This window comes from Rhinopithecus bieti, unplaced genomic scaffold (genome assembly GCF_001698545.2).
Source record: "Rhinopithecus bieti isolate Rb0 unplaced genomic scaffold, ASM169854v2 scaffold_39317, whole genome shotgun sequence".
Taxonomy (NCBI): Eukaryota; Metazoa; Chordata; class Mammalia; order Primates; family Cercopithecidae; genus Rhinopithecus; species Rhinopithecus bieti.
Genome location: NW_016816467.1, coordinates 18,949 through 38,963, shown reverse-complemented (window position 1 = coordinate 38,963; position 20,015 = coordinate 18,949). Strand labels below are relative to the sequence as shown.

General features: G+C 37.9%; 1 pseudogene; it reads right to left on the bottom strand.

Annotated features, from left to right (window-relative positions):
* Positions 1-5,950: 5,950 nt before the first annotated feature.
* Positions 5,951-7,381, bottom strand: LOC108517100 (lysM and putative peptidoglycan-binding domain-containing protein 4 pseudogene; annotated as a pseudogene).
* Positions 7,382-20,015: the final 12,634 nt, after the last annotated feature.

The following is a 20,015-nucleotide window of genomic DNA, read 5'->3' as shown; positions in this document are numbered from 1 at the left end:
CTTTTTCCCTTCTCTACTTTAAAAAAAATCTTTCTCAAATAGCTCTCTTAAATGGAAAAATCTGCTTTCACATTCCCTTAGCCTTGCTGCATACGCAGACACACAGGCTTGGCATTTAAAATCTGACATACATTTATCTTGGGTTTACAATGAACTCTTCACAAATATTTTTCAGCTTCCTGTGGGTTATTGAATTTTAAATGCTATTATGCAATTTTTCCCCTGACTAATCTTTACAGATTTTTCATGTTCTTCTTCTATAATTAAATAACTAGGATGGACTTTTTTTTTCAGTTTGCTTTCTCTCTTTCACTGGTTTGCTTAATTTAGGTGGCATCATCACGAATATGTATCCAGGCCTCACACCATAATGCACTGTGCAAGGTGATGGTGATCTAGGGAACACTATGATACTGTTCTTGTTCTCAAGTTGCCTGTAATCAATTTGGGATTCATCAAGATAGGGAGACAAGATACACATGAAAAGATAAATGATGATAGAGACTCATATATGCCAGAGTGCTGAATTTAAAAAATTAATAAATAAAAAATTATTTTGCCTGGGATAATCAGAGGAGGAAGGATAGAAGCAAACACTCATTGAGCGTTTACTATGTGCTAGGCATTTCCCATGTGCCATTTTTCTTTTCTGTGGTTTTTTTTTTTTTCTTCGACAGTTTCACCCTTGTTGCCCAGGCTGGAGTGCAATGGCATGGTCTCTGCTCATTGCCACCTCCACCTCCCAGGTTCAAGCAATTCTCCTGTCTCATTCTCCCAGGTAGCTGGGATTACCAGGTGCCTGCCACCATGCCTGGCTAATTTTTTTTTTATTTTTAGTAGAGATGGGGTGTTACCATGGTGGCCAGGCTGGCCATTTTTCATTACTTATTAGCTTTTCAAAAAACTGGTGTAGTTTATAATGTTTTTCAAAATGATGAATCTAAGACTCAGAGAGATCAAAGTGCCTTTTCCAAGAACACAGAGTTAGTAAATTGAAGATCCAGGATCTGAAAGAGTCATGACATGTTTGGGAGTCTGAGAGAGGAAGAGGATCCTTATGGGGTCTAGGAGAGAGAAAAGTTTCAATGATAAAAACTGGATTGTACAATGCTTGGAATGCCAACTTCTTAGTGTATACTTAGTGTGCACTAGAAGATGGTTCTATTCTGGTGAAATGCTCTGCTACTTTACACAGGTAACATATCTACTAAAATATTCCTGTTTCAAATACGAGTTTAGAAAATACATTCTACCCATCTTTTTGTCCATCAGTTACTGGTTTAGATATCTATCCTGCAGAAATACTGGCATAGTGCACATATAAGGGGTTTATTATAGCATTGCTTATAATAGTGAAAAGAACAGAATTAACCTATGTGGCAGAGACTGGCTAGATGCATATAAAGCCTGTTTCCACTTCCTGGCACGAACTCAACCACATTTGTCAGCCCTTTTGGTGGTCTGTATGACTATGACCAGATCTTGCCAAAAGAACTTGAGTAGGAGAGATAAATCACTTCCAGTACAAGCAAGGCACGGAAGAGTGGGTGTGGCTTCACCTTTTCTCTTTCTTCCTGTCTGCTGGGTAAGGAAGGAGCCTGAGGCCTGAAGGACCATGGTAAAAAGAACATGCCCTGTGACACTTTGGATGGTGACGTGAGTTCAGCATAAACTTTACTACTCAAAGTTTCAGCATTGTTTGTTTTAGGTGTTAGCCTATCGTAATTAATAAAAGCTAATATACATCTAGAGGAATGACTTAATAACTTACACTTACGTCCATATTATGGACGACTATGTGGCAGGTTGCAAGCACTGGGCAGATTTTTGATCCTGTCATAGAAACATCTCCAAGATATGTTGGTAAGCATTAAAAGCATTTCACAAAATAGTATGTATAGAATCCCACTTATAAACACCTGCCATCTCAAACTGTTTATGTATATGGGTATGAGAACGCATACATAGAAAAATAGTTAAAAGAATACTGGACTTGAACAAAGGGGACCTTCACATTTTGCTTTATCTACTGTATTTTGAAATTTTAACGATAAAATGTATGCATGGCCGGGCGCGGTGGCTCAAGCCTGTAATCCCAGCACTTTGGCAGGCNGTGCATTATTTTTTAAATATAAAAGACAAAATATTGTCCAGACATTTTACAGGCTTGTTGTAAGGCTCAATTAATATAATAATTATAAAAATTATTAGGAGAAGTGCTAAATATATACCAGATATTTTTATTATGACAAACCTTTTCAAATATCTCTTGCTAAGATGTCTACTTAGATTTCCAACCAAGCTATAATTTTTTGTACCATAGGAACATTTTTCAAAGTTTCAGGTTGCTAGGCTATCTCAGCTGCTTATTAAAGAATCACTGTGGTTACAGTTTGAGATGCCTCCTATCCTCTCATGCTTTTTGCCTCACTCATTTTCCTCTCCCACTCAGTTCTTCTAGAGAGCAAATATTATTAGGGGTAGGGAAAGAGTTCTCTTTCCTCTGAGAGTGGCATAGAAACTTTTTCCCAATTAAATAAAAAAGATGCATAAATGGGGTTAAGAGGTGCTCACGTGACAGGAGCTTACAATTGTCTGTTTTGGAGAGAGAGATGGTAAATAATGAGGATGTAATAATGTCAGAAGGAGCAGCAGATAATTCTAGTTGATTGGGAGACTTGAAGGCAAATGGAATTTATTCCTCTAATTAGTTTAAATAGCAGTTAATTCAAAGGCGATTGCTAAGTAGACCAGAGCGTAGGTGTAAATGAAAGTCCCCAATAAGAAGAAACTAGAGGAAGCAGCACGGACATGCATCTGAACTGGCCTGGGTTTGAATCTTGATTTACTTAACTACATCATGTGCAATTTGGCAGGATAAAATGTTTTTCAAATACTTAAGACTGTGTTTGATACCTATGAGGCACTCCATCAGTGTTTTCAAAATTGGGTTTTTAAGAACTGATTTTAATGAGTATTACACTTAAAAATTATTGTTTATGTCACTATTCTGCTAAACAACTTTCTCTTTGTGAGGGTCATTCTCTTTATATGCATCTAGCCAGTCTCTGCCACATAGGTTAATTCCGCTCAAATTCCCAGACTCAGGAGATCTCCTCACCTAGCCTCCCGAGTATCTGGGACTACAGGGATGTGCCACCACACCCAGCTAATTTTTTTTTTTTTTGTAGAGACAGGGTTTTGCCATGTTGCCCAGGCAGGTCTCAAACTCCTAAGTTGAAGGCATCTGCCTGCCTCCACATCCCAAAGTGGTGAGATTACAGGTGTGAGCCACCACACCCAGCCTCGCCAATTTTAGTTAGTAGGAAATCTTAGGACCTGAGAAGAAGAAAAGGAGGAAGGGAGACTGAGAAGAATAATGAAAGGATGAGGAGGAGTTGAAGGAAAGAAGAGGATAAAATGGAGAAGGGTATTAGGAGGAAGAATGAGAGAGGAAGGGGACAGAATAAAGTGAAGGAGAAGGAGGAGAAATAAATGTGATTAAAGTCACTTTTATTTGCATGTCTAGATCACAAAAATGTTTTTTGTTCAATAGATAGTAGGATAAAATTATTTCTCTTTTTAATGTAAAGTTTTTATGACAACTTTTACTTTTACATTGTCTGATTAGTTGGCAACTTACTCCCAGAAGTAATCTGTCAGTGGTATTATTTGTACTGCTACCTATTTTGTTAAAATTTAAATTTTCTTTGATTGTCCTGGCATTAATTTGCTAATCACATAAAAAATCTATGTATCAATATTTTCTGCTAGAAAGTTTAGAAGAGGTATGGTTCAAATGTATTGATATATTGATAAAAAGAAAATAAATTATTAAAAGATTACATTTAATTTTTTTTTATTTTTTCATAGAAGAAATTATTTCATTCCACTTGAGGAAAGTAAAGGATACATTCATTCTTTGCCTGGAAAAGTGATTTTCCCATGGGACTCCAGGCCCTGCCTGGTGAAGTTCTGGTGGCAGATGTTAGAGGAAGCTGTGGCCCTCAGTGGCACAGAGAGCACAGATATTTGGCTGGAAAAGCACTTACATGATTAACACATTTCCTGTAGCAAAAGTTCAGAAGTTCTTTTTATCCTGAAGATCATTCTGGTGTGTAAGAAAACATTTATCATTGAAGATAATTTGAATTTGCTAATTGAGCCCTAGGCCAATTGTTTTTTTCACATAACTGAGATGAGAGAAATGGGAAGCCAATCTCAAGTACTCCTTGGCCACACTCTCATCCTCGTACATGGTGAGATCTTTTAAAATTCTCTCCAGGCCTGATGTGTCAAAGGCCATAACCATCCCTAAGCCCAGCATTTGTGCAGTGGGTTTTCTTCCTGTCCACACCCCTAGGAGGCTGGGCCACCAGCCACCTCCACCCCTCCCCATCCCTCTGTGCTACAGGCCACTGACTCCAAGGCAGCAGCAGGCTCTCACCTCCAGCCCATCCACAGCACTGCTGTTGCCTTGGCAGGGAGGAGGACCAGGTAAACTGCAGGCCTCTTCCCTCAGGTATCAGGCCCCATGTTTTGATGGCCTTTCGATGGCAAGGGTCACCTCTAGCCCCTCCATGAAGTATTTGGTCCTTTGACATTACGAGCTACAGTGTATATAGAGTGTTATTTTAGGGACACACTCTCGTGCTGTGACACTACAGTTCCTAAGAACTGAGTTAAGGAAGCAGCAGGGAACACCCTGTGCCAAATAGTACAGGAGCTGCTACTCTCAGCAGCGCTGGCCTGGTGACTGCGCAGCTTCAGATAGATATCCACGCTGGCGCCTCAGCAACAGGCACCCATCCTCCTCCTTGCTGGCAGATGCTGGCCAGCAAGCGCTCCTTCCAAGGAGGCCTCCTGGGAGAATCTAGGGAGCCTCTGCAGAACTGGGCAATGGCCCTGTGCCTGTATGCTCGGCTTGAGACATGCCTGCGTGTCAGACTAAACAGCTCTAAAAGGACAGGGGCAGAACTGCCCTTTATTCAATAGTGCACAGTTTGGTCTTGGGGCTTTTTCAATTCTAGAAGTGGGATTGCCTCAAAAAGACTAACTGATGAGGCAAATATGAAGTAGGGCTTATTGCAATTGTAATTTGTCACTCTAAAACAGGGATCACATGCCAAGACTATTCCACAGCACCTTTGCCAGGGAGGCAGAGAACAACCCTTCTCAGAGCCAGTCCCTGCTCCCCAGCGAGTAGGGAAACTGCAACAACCAGGCGACCCCCACCAATCACAGGGGCTCCCACACTACAGGTCCCTCGGTCGAGGCCATTCCTTTCTTTCTTTTTTTTTTTTTTTGTTGAGACAGAGTCTCGCTCTGTCGCCCAGGCTGGAGTGCAGTGGCCAGATCTCAGTTCACTGTAAGCTCCGCCTCCCGGGTTTACGCCATTCTCCTGCCTCAGCCTCCCGAGTAGCTGGGACTACAGGCGCCCGCCACCTCGCCCGGCTAGTTTTTTTTTGTATTTTAGTAGAGACGGGGTTTCACCGTGTTAGCCAGGATGGTCTTGATCTCCTGACCTCGTGATCCGCCCGTCTCGGCCTCCCAAAGTGCTGGGATTACAGGCTTGAGCCACCGCGCCCGGCCTAGGCCATTCCTTTCTTTCAAGCATATCCACCTTGGGGACCCACACAGTGCTGCTGTGAAGACATGGTCAGTCCACTAAATGTCTACAAGAAATAACCATCTGTCACATGTAAATGCCTTGCTGCTGATCCTCTCTGTATAGAAGAGGCTAAGGGTGCTGGTGTTTTTGATCCTGGAGGCTTGGGTTGGGTGAGGCCATTCCTCAGGGTCACTGCAATTGAGAACACTGTGGTGACTTCTGAAACGTGTCCATCCTTCCCATGACATAAAATGCAGCACCTCTAGGATGTGGCCAGTGACAGGTGATACACTTCAAGAGCCAATTGCAAAAGCTGGGCCGGTTCTTTAAAAACAAAGCTTAGTTCCCTGGCTGGGTGGTCTGACTGAACTGGCTGTCTGAAGAGGTTGTGGTTGTCTCTGGAATCACTCACCTGGGGATTTGCCCTGGCGTTGTACTCATTGCCACGGAACCACTGGGGACAGGAGTTGTGTTCATGCTATTAGGGGTCTCGCCAGTAGCCTGTATTTTAAAATAGACCAAATGAAAGATGGGTAAAACAATCCCAACTAGAAGCATGATAAAAAAGACATTCCATCACCGAATTCCACAGTCTGCACCATTTGTTGGCGTCTTTGGAGGAGCTGGGAGCAATTGCTGATAGGACAGTCTCTATGCAGGAACTTTCCCATAAAAAGATTTCTGACTGCAATGCATGCTCAATATTCTGGTCAATCTCCTTAAAGAAATCCATCAGTTGACTGGCCTGGGCATCAGTGTCTGTGGCTGCTGTCTGGATTTGGCAGTTCTGTGGTGACTTCGGTCTCTGAAAATGGGCTCAGAAGGGGTTTTAGTTATTTGTGGGTCTCTGTTAGGATCCCGTTGTTTTTCGCTGGAATTGTAATGGCATATAAGTCTGAAAGGTCAACAACTCTCATGAAGTTGTTGACCTTGATATCTGTGACTTTGCAGCTGTACTGCAAAGCCAGCTTGTTGAGGCTGTCCTCCTGGGCCAGCCCCTGTTGCAGTGGCACCAGCACCTGCTCCTGGCTGGTGGGGCTGGTAGATACTGCTCTTCCAGGCTCCTTGTCCAGGGCCGCAGAACTACAGGGTGTGAGGGTGAGTCTTCCTCAGAGGAGGCCCCATTGGCATTCTTTTTTTGTTTTGTTTTTTGAGACGGAGTCTCGCTCTGTTGCCCAGGTTGGAATGCGGTGGCATGATGTTGGCTCACTGCAACCTCTGCCTTCTGAGTTCAAGCGATTCTCCTGCCTTAGCCTCCCCAGTAGCTGAGATTACAGGCATGTGCCACCACACTTGGCTAATTTTTGTATTTTTAATAGAGACAGGGTTTCACCATATTGGTCAGGCTGGCCCCTTCTGTGAAAGGAGGGGATTCCTAAATCGAAGCTCACACAAAAACGCACATGGAGCAGTCAACCCCAAGGCTTGTAAGGGTGGGGCCCCAACATTCCACAAAGGCAGGACCTCAGCCACGTGGGGCCAGCCCTGGACAGTCAGGGTCACCACCCGTCCAGCTGCAGAAGGGTCATCCAGGAGCTCGGGGAATGGTGGCCTGGCCCCAAACCAAGAAGTGAGGCAGGCTGGGAGACTGAGCCCACACAGACCCCCAGCCAGGACTGTGGACCTCTCCTCCAGGCCTGGTACCTCAGCCAAATTTAAATTTATATTGTTGGAACTGTTAGTGACAGAATATACAGGTCTTATATAGGTTGGTGCAAAAGTAATTGCGGTTTTTGCCATTACTTTTAATAGAACTCCTTGAGATGCCATGGTTTGTGATTCGTTGGTTGCGTTGATTATTTCTCTTGTTTTCTCAGTTCCCCATACCACACAAGAACTATTTTATGTGTGTTTGTATCTTAATATTAACTGTGCCATTTACCATTGCTACTTTATGTGTTTAGGTTTGTTGATTAAATGTTCAAAAAATTTCTGTGTGCTGCCCAACTTGATCTTGCAAGTGATTACTGGTAGGTAGTGAAAGTCTGACTGTATAACTTTTAAGTCCTTTTCACATATGTAAGAGAAGTCTACACAATTATTCCTCATTAATATAAAGTTAGAAATATTTTTTGATATTCTCATATTTGAATTCTCATATTTGAAGATAACATAAATAAAGTACAATTTAGAGAACTAAACTTGTAAGTTCACTTGGGAACTACTATCAGTGACCTTCACTATCACACCATTTGGTGTGGAAGTTAAATTGCTACCTTAGAGTCAAAAAATTTCCTTGATTAGAATGCATCTGCTGGAATACAACTCAGTGTCTTTGGGCCAACAGCACACTGCAGAATGAATAAAGTAAAGGCAAATGTAAATTAAGGGTAACAACATCAGCCATATGAGCACAAAATGTTATGGTGAAACTCAAGTAAGAAAATAGGCCGGGCGTGGTGGCTCATGCCTATAATCCCAGCACTTTGGGATGCCGAGGTAGGAGGAGCACTGTCTCTACAAAAACTACAAAAATTAGCTGGCTGTGGAGGTGTGTGCCTGAAATTCCAGCTACTCGGGAGGCTGAGGCATGAGAATGACTTGAACCCAGGAGGTGGAGAGGTTGCAGTGAGCCGAGATCTCACCACTGCACTCCAGCCTGGGTGATGGAGTGAGACTCTGTCTCAAAAAAAAAAAAAAAAAAAAAAAAAAAGTGTGTGAAAGTATTTTGCAAACACAACGCATGTAAGTCTTGATAAACAGGGGTGATGGAAGATATTTCTGATGGCCTATAGGCAACTCAGAGGCATTTTCTTTCTTCTAGAATCTTTCCTGTTTAGTGGAAACTGTATGCCCGGAAACAAAATTTTCAGAATCCTGGCCAGCAGAATTCTGGGTTAGATTCTATCATTGAGAAGCATCTGTATGTTATTTGAAAGACTAAAGACTGCTTCAGCAGCAGTGGATAGATTCATGAGGAGCAATCTGAGACAGGCCTTTTTGTAGAGGTCTCTGGACATTTACTTGAATATCACCTACCATGGAGCAAGAGCATCTATGTTCATTGCCAGCTATATCTTGCAATGCTTGTAACCTTTGAAGTTTCTGAAAGCCACTGGTGACCCCGAGAGTTAGTGCTGGCTTTTTCTGACCTTCATTCCACCAGTCCTTCCACTGATTTTGTAATCATCGAAGTTACCGGATGTAACATCCTATTGCTTGAAACAGGTAAAATGAATTTTGCTTTTCTGAATGAATCCTGGCTGATTTGGGAAATAAGTTTTACAATCAAATACATGACTATTTATTTTCTTTTTATTGGTGTATTTATTTATAATATATTTAAGGCATACAAGTGCAGATTTCTTACATGCATATATTGCATAGTGGTGAAGTCTGGGCTTTTAGTGTACCCATCAACCAAATAGTGAACATCGTACCCAATAGGTAATTTTTAAGCCCCCACCTCCCTCCCATCCTTCCACATTTTGTAGTCTCCAGTGTCTATAATTCCACTTTGTATGTCCATGTGTACCCATTGTTTAGCTCCTACTTGTAAGTGAGAACATGCAATATAGGTTATTTCTGTTAACACAATGGCCTTCAGTTCAATCTGTGTTGCTGCAAAAGACATAATTTCATTCTTTTTATGGTTGAGTAGTATTTCATAGTGTGTGTGTGTATAAATAAAACATTTTCTTTATCTAAAATATAAAAACATTTTCTTTATTCAGTCCCCTTTTAATGGACACTTTTGTTGATTCCATATCTTTGATATTGTGAATAGTGCTGCGATAAACATATGGGTGCAGGTATTTTTTTTGTTTGTTTTTTTTTTTGGTGACAGAGTTTCACTCTTATTGCCCAGGCTGGAGTGTAGTGGTGCAATTTTGGCTCACCACAACCTCTGCCTCCCAGGTTGAAGTGATTCTCCTGCCTCAGCCTCCCTAGTAGCTGGGATTACAGGCATGCGCCACCGTGCCTGGCTAATTTTGTATTTTTAGTAGAGATGGGGTTTCTCCATGTTGGTCAGGCTGGTCTCGAACTCCTGACCTCAGGTTATCTGCCTGCCTTGGCCTCCCAGAATGTTGGGATTACAGGCGTGAGCCATCATGCCCCATCTCAGGTATCTTTTTGATATAATGACTTCTTTTCCTTTGGGCATATACCCAATAGTGGAAATGCTGGATTGAATGGCAGTTCTCATTTTAGCTCTTTGAGAACTCTCCATATTGTTTCCATAAATGTTGTACTAATTTACATCCCACTGACAGTGTATAAGCATTCCCTTTTCTCCACATCCTCACCAATACCTGGTTTATTTTTGACTTTTTAATAATAGCCATTCTGATTGGTGTAAGATAATATCTTATTGTGGTTTTAATTTGCATTTCCCTGATGATTAGTGATGTTGATTTTTTCATATGCTTGTTCATCATTTGTATATCTTCTTTGAAAAATATTCATTTCCTTTGCCCAATTTTTAAATGGGGTTATTTGTTTTATTTTCTTATTGATTTGTATGAGTTGCCTGTAGATCCTGGATATTAGCCCTTTGTCAGATACATAGTTTGCAAATATTTTTTCTCATTCTGTAGGTTTTCTGTTTACTCTATTGATTGTTTCTTTTGCTATGCAGAAGCCTTTTAGTTTAAGTCCCATTTGTCTATTTTTGTTTTTGTTGCATTTGCTTTTGAGGACTTAGTCATAACGACTTTGCATGGCCATTGTTCAGAAGAGTTTTTCCTAGGTTTTCTTTGAGGGATTTTATACTTTCAGGTATTATGTTTAAGTCTTTAATTTTATCCTAAGTTAATTTTTGTGTGTGGTGAAAGGTGTAGGTCCAGTTTCATTCTTCTCCATATGATTACCCAATTTTGCCAACACCATTTATTCAATAGAGTGTCCTTCCCTATGCATATTTTTGTTGACTTTGTAAAAGATCAGTTGATTGTATGAATGTGGCTTTATTTCTGGGTCCTTTATTCTGCTCCATTGAGATCTGAAGGTTTATTTTATTTTATTTTTACCAGCATGGCTATAGTAACCATACTGTTTTGGTTACCATAGCCTTGCCGTATAATTTGAAGTCAGGTAGCGTGATGCCTCCAGCTGTGTTCTTTTCACTTATGATTGCTTTGGCTATTCAGGTTCTTTTTTGGTTCCATATAAATTTTAGAATTGTTTTTTCTAATTCTCTGAGAAATGACATTGGTAATTTGATAGGGATTGCATTACATCTGTAGATTACTTTGGGCAGTTTAGTCATTTTAACAATAATGATTCTTCTAATCCATGAGCATGGGATGTTTTTTCCATTTGTTTGTATAAGCTATGATTTCTTTCATCAGGGTTTTGTAGTTCTTGTAGAGATTTTTCACCTTCCTGGTTAAATATACTCCTAGTTGTTTTATTTTTTATTTGTAGCTACTGTAAGATTGCATTTTTGACTTGTTCCTCAGCTACATCATTATTGGTGTATAGAATCCTACTGATTTTTGCATGCTGATTTTTTTATCCTGAAGCTTTACTGAATTCATTTATCAATCTAAGTTTTTTGGTGGAGTCTTTAGGGTTTCCTAGATATAAGATCATACCATCAGTAAACAGGAATAGTTTGACTTCTTCTTTTCATTTTGGGTGCCTTTTATTTTTTTCCCTTGCCTGATTACTCTGGCGAGGACTTCAAGTACTATGTTGAATAATAGTGGTGAAATTGGGCATCATTTCCTTATTTCTAGTCCTTAGAGGGAATGCTTTCAACTTTTTCCTGTTAAATATGTTATCTGTGGGTTTGTTGCATGTTGCCTTTATTATGTTGAGGTATGTTCCTTCTATGCCTAGTTTGTTGAGGATTTTTATCATAAAGGGATGCTAAATTTTATTGAATGCTTTTCCTGCATCTATGAGATCATCATATGATTATTGTCCTTTATGTGATATATCACATTGATTTGCAAATGTTGAACAGTCCTTATGTCCCTGGGATAAATTCCACCTGATCGTGATGTATTATCCTTTTGATGTCTTATTGGATTGGTTTGTTAGTATTTTTTGATGATTTTTGCATCTATGTTCATCAGTGATATTGGTCTGTAGTTTTCTTTTTTTGTTGTGACCTTGTCTGGTTTTGGTATCAGGGTGATATTGGCCTTGAATAGTTAATTAGGGAGAATTTCTTTCTCCTGGATTTTTTGAAATACTTTCAGAAGGATTGGCATAAGTTCTTTTTTATAGGTTTAGTAGAATTTGGCTGTGAACTCATTTGGTCCTGGGCTTTTCTTTTGATAGGCGATTTTAAAATACTGATTCAGTCTTGCTACTCATTATTGGTCTGTTCAGGAGTTTTATTTCTTCCTAGTTCAATCTCCGGAGGTTGTATCTTCCAAAGAATGTACCCAATAAAAAGCCATTTAATCACATTCAGGCTCTGTTTCAAATTATAATGCCCACAAACACCTATCTATCTTCTGTCTTCCAACATCACCATATCAGCATAAGGCAGGCAAAATGAAGTTGACCCACAGTCAGGCTTTATTAATATGATCTAGTTACTGTTTCTTCCTTTCTAAGGGTAACTGTCTCCCCCTTTGTACCTGGGGTGATTGACAATGAAGACATCAAATTATAACATTTTATTTTATATTTGGGAAATTGGGAGAGTATTTGGGATATTTTATATTTGTCTACTTGAGAATAGACAAAGTGGCTAGCACTCAAAAATTCTCATGATGTTGTGAAAGTATCATCAATTTAATTTTTATATATATATATTTACACACATATATATGTGTGTGTGTGTGTGTCTAGAGAAAGTTCTATGAAGACTAAAAGAAAACGCCAAAATAAGTTACTATGGGTGGTAGGATTACAGGCTTTTTTTACTTTTCTAAAGTAAAAGTAAAATTTACTTTTTCTAAAGTAAAAGTAAAATTTACTTTTTCTAAGAGTAAAAGTTAAAATTACTTTTCCTAAAGTTAAAAGTAAAAGTTACTTTTCCTAAAGTAAAAAGCTAAAAGTGTACTTTTTCTTAAAGTAAAAGTAAAAGTTACTTTTTTAAAATTTATTTAGTAAAATTAAATTTACTTTTAAAATTTATTTAGTAAAAGTTAAAATTTACTAATACCGTTTGAATTTTTAGAAAAACCTTATGCTTATAATATACTATGTTTCCAGCACTGTGATAAATGACACATATTAATTTTCTCTTTAATTTTCACAACAAAAGATAGGATTATATTATTCTCAATTTACTGATGAGGAAATTGAAGCTTTTATTTTAAGTAAATTGTTCAAGATGAAACAATGGAGGAGGTATTACATTTGTAATTAAAAATAGCAAGAAAGTTAATTCTTAAAAAAGATAATGAGGCTGGGCGTGGTGGCTCATGTCTGTAATCCTCAGCACTTTGGGAGGCCAACGCGGGCAGATCACAAGGTCAGGGGATCAAGACCATCCTGGCTAACACGGTGAAACCCTGTCTCTACTAAAAAATACAAAAAATTGGCCGGGCGTGGCAGCGTGTGCCTGTAATCTCAGCTACTTGGGAGGCTGGGGCAAGAGAATAGCGTGAACCTGGGAGGCGGAGCTTACAGTGAGCCGAGATGCACTCCAGCCTGGGCGACAGAGTGAGACTCTGTCTCAAAAATAAATAAATAAATAAATAAATAAATAAATAAATAAATAAATAATAATACAGGGGTACATTTAATGAATGGAAAGATGCTTCTGATATATTAAGTGACAAAAAGCCAGTTGAAATGCAACTATCTCAGAAGATCCTCATACCATCCTGGTTATAGACTGGCAAGGTTTTTAACATAGAACATGTGACAATCTTTCTTCTCCTGGGAGAAAAATGGGACCAATGAATTAACATTAGCTTTCCTAATAGGCTCAGTACCATAACAGTTTAAGAGAAGATAGAGGGTCTAAAAGATAGGTATTACAGTCCTATCTTCTAGAGTTTTGGTTTATAGTTCTTTTAATGATTTTATTAGGGAACAAAAAAATTGTTCTTCAGTGCTTCAATGAAGTCAAGAAAAAGAAGGTACAATTAGACGGGAATATTATTCTGCTTTGAAGAAATTTCCAGATTGTACCCACAAAGTTTGACTATAAAATCCCCCTTTTTGTCCTAATATTTATCCTGGAAAAGGTCTAGATGACTTGCATGTTTGAAAGAGAAAGTCTCACTAGCAGATGGTTGAGAGGCAGTTTAGGTAATATCTGACCCAAACATCTGACCTGTCCTTAGATCATGACCCAAGTCGTGACCTCAGGTACAAAATAGACAAACAAATCTGACTGAGCTCTCTCAGTATTCTGAAATCTGTTTCATTGTTTTGAAAATAAATTGTCAAAGAAGATAACCTTGGTTTTGGCAAGAATCACATGTTGCTTCTGCTAATCTGTGTTTATACTTTGTTCTCTAATAAATGCATATTATTTATGTAATAAGGCAATGTATTATTTAAGAGTTTTAGGATTGTAGTGAGTCTTAGCTATTATCTAGTTCAAATTCCTTTTCCTCCTTTACAGTAGAGTAGCCTGAGGTCTATTGAGAGCAAGTATCTCTCTCACATGGAATTAGTAGTGCTACTGCTTAGTAGTGCTTTGCTAAAGATTTTGGCTGACACACTCTAAAAATTTATTTATTTGTTACATAATACATTTTTTTGCACCCTTATCTGAGAGTTTCTTCAGATTTTTTTTTAAATAAAGGAGAAATCTGAACAATTTTCATGTGAGTTTGAAATCTGTAGGCCCTGTTAAAGCTTTTTCTTTTTTTTTTTCTTATTGTATGGGGATTTCAGTGTCAGATATTTAGCGTGAATATTTTGTATCATTTTCTTCTTGCCGTTTAAGAACATTTCTGCTCTAATCTCTAGCCCATCCAAAGACATATTTTGTGTCTTTTTCATTCTCAGAGGTTGCACTGAAGTGATATTTCTGTTTTCTTTTGTGAATGAGATCTTCCCATATAAGGACTGTTTCTTTTGAATGGGGATTTATCTCAGTGGTTTACAAACTCTTAAAAACTTTGCAGATTCTGGCTTTTGAAGGTCAAGTACTCTTTGTACAACTAGCATTTCACTGAATGAGATCTTTGTTAACTTTATTTAGTATTTGTTTCACCTTTAACTTCTCTTGGCAGCTTTATTATGATACATGACAGTTATTTTCTTAGAGGGACCTAAATCACAGCATTCACATACAGTTTTTTTTTTCTTCATGAAGATTTTCTAAATTTAAAAAGTTTTTGTTTCACTGTCCACTTTTGCATCTTTTATATATGTACTATTCAGGATTTTGTTTGATTGCAAGAGACAAAAATCCTGGTCAAGAGTTGCTTAAAGTATGGGGGTGTCTTTTTGTTACACAGAAGAAATACAATGTGTATAAGTTAAGTTACTCAAGCATGTCATCAAATACTATGGCTTTTCCTATATTTCCACTTGACCAACATTTATTGGTTGCTTTTTCCTCATGGTTACAGAATAATTGCTAAAAAAAATTCTATCTAAAACTGAGTGAAGTTTTCGATTTTGGGTTTGTTTCTCCTTTAAGGAAACAATGACCATTCAGTAAAGTGGGGTTAGATTTCAGAGGGGTGTCTTGAAAAGGTGTTTGAGAGGGTGTAGAGACTGGTGAGAACTTTCTTCTTTTTTCCATCCATCTTTTAACTTTTTCTTGCAACCCAAGCCTGACCTTTGGTACCCAGCTCCCTATCAGAAACAGGAAGCTAATCTCTGGAATATTGATGTCTACTGAACAGTTGGAAACAGCAAGGTTGGATCTTAATCGATCATTAAATGGGGACCTTTGGGGTCCAGACTAGGTAATCATGAATGATAAATGTGTCTCACAAAATCCTGTAATATTGCTGTTACCTAGAGCCCCCTACCATTTGAAGATCTGGTTCAACATGTCCTGAACCGCCAGTTTACAGCTTGTGAGAATCTTCTCCTGATTTCTGTGAATTCCTGTGAATTATTAATCTTGCTTCCTGTTTCCTCTCTTTGCTTTTTTGCACTTGAGTTTATACTTCTGCACTTTTTCTTTTAAACATCAAATTTAAAGATGAAGCCAAATTCTCCACAGTTTTTCAGAAAACTCCAATTCCATGTTTTATGAGCTCAATGTTGATATAGCTTGGATATTTGTCCCCTCCAAATCTCATGTTGAAATTTATCCTCAGTGTTGGAGGTGGGGTCTGGTGGGATGTGTTTGGGTCATGGAGGTGGATCCCTCGTGAGTGGGCTGGTGCCGTCCCAGTGGTAGTAAGTGAGTTCTTGCTCTATTAGCTGACACGAGAGCTGATTCTTTAAAAGAGCATGACACCCCTCTCCTCTTGTTCCTGCTATCGTCATGTGACATGCTGACTCCTACTCCCCTTCCATCGTAATTTGAAGCTTCCTGATGTCCTCACAAGAAGCAAATGCTGGTGTCATGCTTCTTGTATAGCCCTGCTGAACTATGAGCTAAATAAACCTTTTTTTCTTATAAGTTATGAAATATCAGCCTCAGATATTTCTTTATAGCAACACAAAAACAGACTAAGACTATTTACTATAGGTCTTAGGGACTTTAATATCTATGATTTAGCCTTATATCATCTTCTGGCCTCATGCTTGATACTGCACGGTCCTCTACAAGTCCTCAATCAAACTGGGAAATTAATTCAGGCTCCTACCTCATCTGCTTTTGTGGGGAACAGTCTCACCAGGCAAGCCCTTTTCCCAGATTTCCACAAATATTTGAAAATAAATCATTCTGTAAATTGATAAATCTATTAGCCAGAGATATTTTTGTTGATTTTGATAGAAGCCAAACTTAAAGTAATTAGGGAAAAATGGGAATTTATTAACTCATAACACTGAAATATCTAGATACAACATTGCCTTAGTCAGAGTTTGAGACAAATCAGAAAAAAAAAATATATTCTTGATATGACCATGAGAGTTCCTTTTCCTAGTATTGCTTCACTCACAGACAGGCTATATTTTTGTTTGTTTTTTGTTTGTTTCATATGGTTTTATTTTAAAATTATATTTCTTGAAATTGTTTATATTTGTTGGATTTTATGATAGTTGGGAATCTCACAAGTTTTCTACCACAGATCATTTAGCCCCAGGACCTGCTATTGACCAACTGTGTGGTCTGGATCAAGTCACTTAACCATATCTGTTAAATGGGAATAATATTACTGGTCTCAGAGGATTTTTAAAAGATTAAATGAGTTGATTCATGTCTTAGTTTTCTTAAAGTTTTAAATTTTTTTATGGCTATACAGTAGGTATATGTGTATTTACAGGGTACCTGAGATATTTTGATATAGGCAAACAATGTGTAATAATCACATCAAGGTAAATGTGGTATCCATCACCTCAAGCATTTATCATTTCTTCATGTTATAAATATCCCAATTACACTCTATTATTTATTTTAAAATGTAGAATAGATTACTGTTGACTGTAGTGACCCTGTTGTGCTCTTAAATATTAGACCTTATTCATTCTATCTAACTATATTGTTTGTGCCCATTAACCATCCCCACTTCCTCCCCATCTACTATCCTTCCCAATCTCTGCTAGCTATCATTCTACTGTCTATCTCCATGAGTTCAACTGTTTTAATTGTTAGCTCTCATGTATAAATGAGAACATGCAAAGTTTGTCTTTCTGTGCCTGGCTTGTTTCACTTAATATGAAGACTTTCAGTTCCATCCCTGTTGTTACAAATAACAAGATCTCATTCTTTTTAATGACTGAATAGTACTCTATTATGTATATGTACCACAAATTTCCTTAACCATTTGTTTGTTGATGGATACTTAGGTTCCTTCCAAATCTTGGCTATTGTGAATAGTGCTGCAATAGACATGGGGATGCAGATATCTTTGTTATACTTATTTCCTTTCTTTTGGGTATATACCTAGCAGTGGGATTGCTAGATCATATATAGTTCTTATTTTAGATTTTTGAGGAACCTCTATACTGTTCTCCAGTGACCGTACTACTAGGTTACATTCCCACCAACAGTGTGTGAGGGTTTCCTTTTCTCCATATCCTCACTAATATTTGTTATTGCCTGTCTTTTGGATCAAAGCCATTTTAACTGGAGGGAGCTGATATCTCATCGTAGTTTTGATTTGCATTTCTCAGATGCTCAATGATGTTGAGCACTTTTTGAAAATACCTGTTGCCATTTGTATGTCTTCTTTTGAGAAATCAAATTTTAAAATCAGATTATTAGATATTTTTTCCTATGGAGTTGCTTGAGCTCCTTATATATTCTGGTAATTAATCCCTTGTCAGATGGACAATTTGCAGATACGTTTTTCCATTCTGTGGGTTGTTGTTGATTGTTTCCTTTGCTTTACAGAAGCTTTTTAACTTGATGTGATCCCATTTGTCCATTTTTGCTTTAATTTCCTGTGCTCAAGAAATCTTTGCTTTGACCAATGTCCTTGAGAGTTTCCCTAATGTTTCTTTTAGTAGTTTCATAGTTTAAGGTCTTAGATTTAAGTATTTAATCTATTTTGATTTTATTTTCATATATGGTGAGATATAAGGTTCTAGTTTCATTCTTCTGTGTAAGGCTATCCAGTTTTTCCAGCACCATTTATTGAAGAGGCCGTCATTTCCCTAAGGTCCTTGGCATCTTTGTTAAAAATAAGTTCATTATAACTATATGGATTTATTTCTGGTTTCTCTAGTCTCTTCCATTTGTCAGTGTGCCTGTTTTTGTGCAAGTACCATGTGGTTTTGGTTACCATAATTCTGTAGCATAATTTGAAGTCAGGGAATGTGATTCCTCCAGTTTTGTTCTTTTTGCTGAGGATGGCTTTGGCTATACTGGGTCTTTTGTGGTTCCATACAAATTTTAAGATTATTTTTTCTATTCCTGTGAAGAATGCCATTAGTATTTTGATAGGAATTGCATCAAATATGCATATTGTTTTGGGTAGTATGGACATTTGAACAATATCGATTCTTCCAATCCATGAAAATGAGATGTGGTTCCATTTTTTTGTGTCCGCTTCAATTTCTTTCATCAGTATTTTATAGTTTTTATTATACAGATTTTTCACTTCTTTGAATAAGTTTATTCCTAGGTATTTTATCTTATTTTCGCTATTGTGAATTAAATTACTTTATTCATTTCATATTCAGATGATTCACTGTTGGCACATAAAATGCTACTGATTTTGTGTGTTGATTTTGTATCCTTCAACTTTACTGAATTTGTTTAACAATTTTAACAGTTTTCTTTTTTCTGGTGGAGTTTTAGGATTTTCCAAATATGAGATCATCTCATCTGCAAACAAAGATAATTTGATGTCTTCCTTTCCAATTTGGGTACCCTTTATTTCTTTCTCTTGTCTGATTGCCCTAGCCAGGACTTCCAGTACTGCGTTCAATGATAGTGGTGAAAGTGGGCATCCTTCTCTTGTTCCAAATGTTAGAGGAAAGGCTTTCATTTTTTTTTTTTTCATTCAGTGTAATACTAGCTGTAGGCATATTGTATATGGCTTTTATTATGTTGAGGTATGTTCCCTCTATACCCAGTTTTGAGGGATTTTATTATGAAGGGATGTTAAATTTTATCAAATGCCCTTGCAACATTAATTGTAATGATCACGTGGTTTTTGTCCTTCATTCTGTTGATATGATGTATCACTTTGATTAATTTGCATATGTTGAACTATCCTTGCATCCCTGGGATAAATCCCTCTTGGCCATGATAAATGATCTTTATAATGAGTTCTTGAATTCAGTTTGCTAGTATTTTGTTGAAGATTTTTACATAAAAGCTCATCAGGGATATTGGCCTGTAGTTTCTTCTTCTGATGTGTCATTATCATGTTTTGGTATCAGGGTAATACTGGCCTCATAGAATGAGTTTTGAAGTGTTCCTTTTCCTCTACTTTTGAAATAACTTCAGTAGGAGTGGTATTAGTTCTTATTTAAATGTTTATTAAAATTCAGCAGTGAAGCTATTGAGTTCTGGGCTTTTCCTTGTTGGGAGACTTTTTATTATGACTTTGATTTCATTACTTGTTATTGGTCTATTTGGGTTTTAGACTTCCTCATGATTCAATCTTGGTAGGTGGTATGTGTCTAGGAATTTATCAGTTTCTTCTAGGTTTCCCAGTTCTCCAGGGGAATGATTCCAGCTTTTGTTCATTCAGTATGACCTTGGCTGTGGGTTTGTTATAGATGGCTCAATATTCAAGTATAAGAAGGTTATATAAGCAGAATCATCCCAAATAAGACTACCTCAATACATTTCATAAGCAAACTCCCAAAGATCAAGGATAAAGAAAGGATAATAAAATCTGTAGCAGAAAAGAAACAAATAACATAGAAAGGAACTCTAATATGTCTGGCAGCAGACTTCTCAGTGGAAATCTTACAAGCCAAGACAGAGTGACATGACATATTTAAAGTGCTGAAA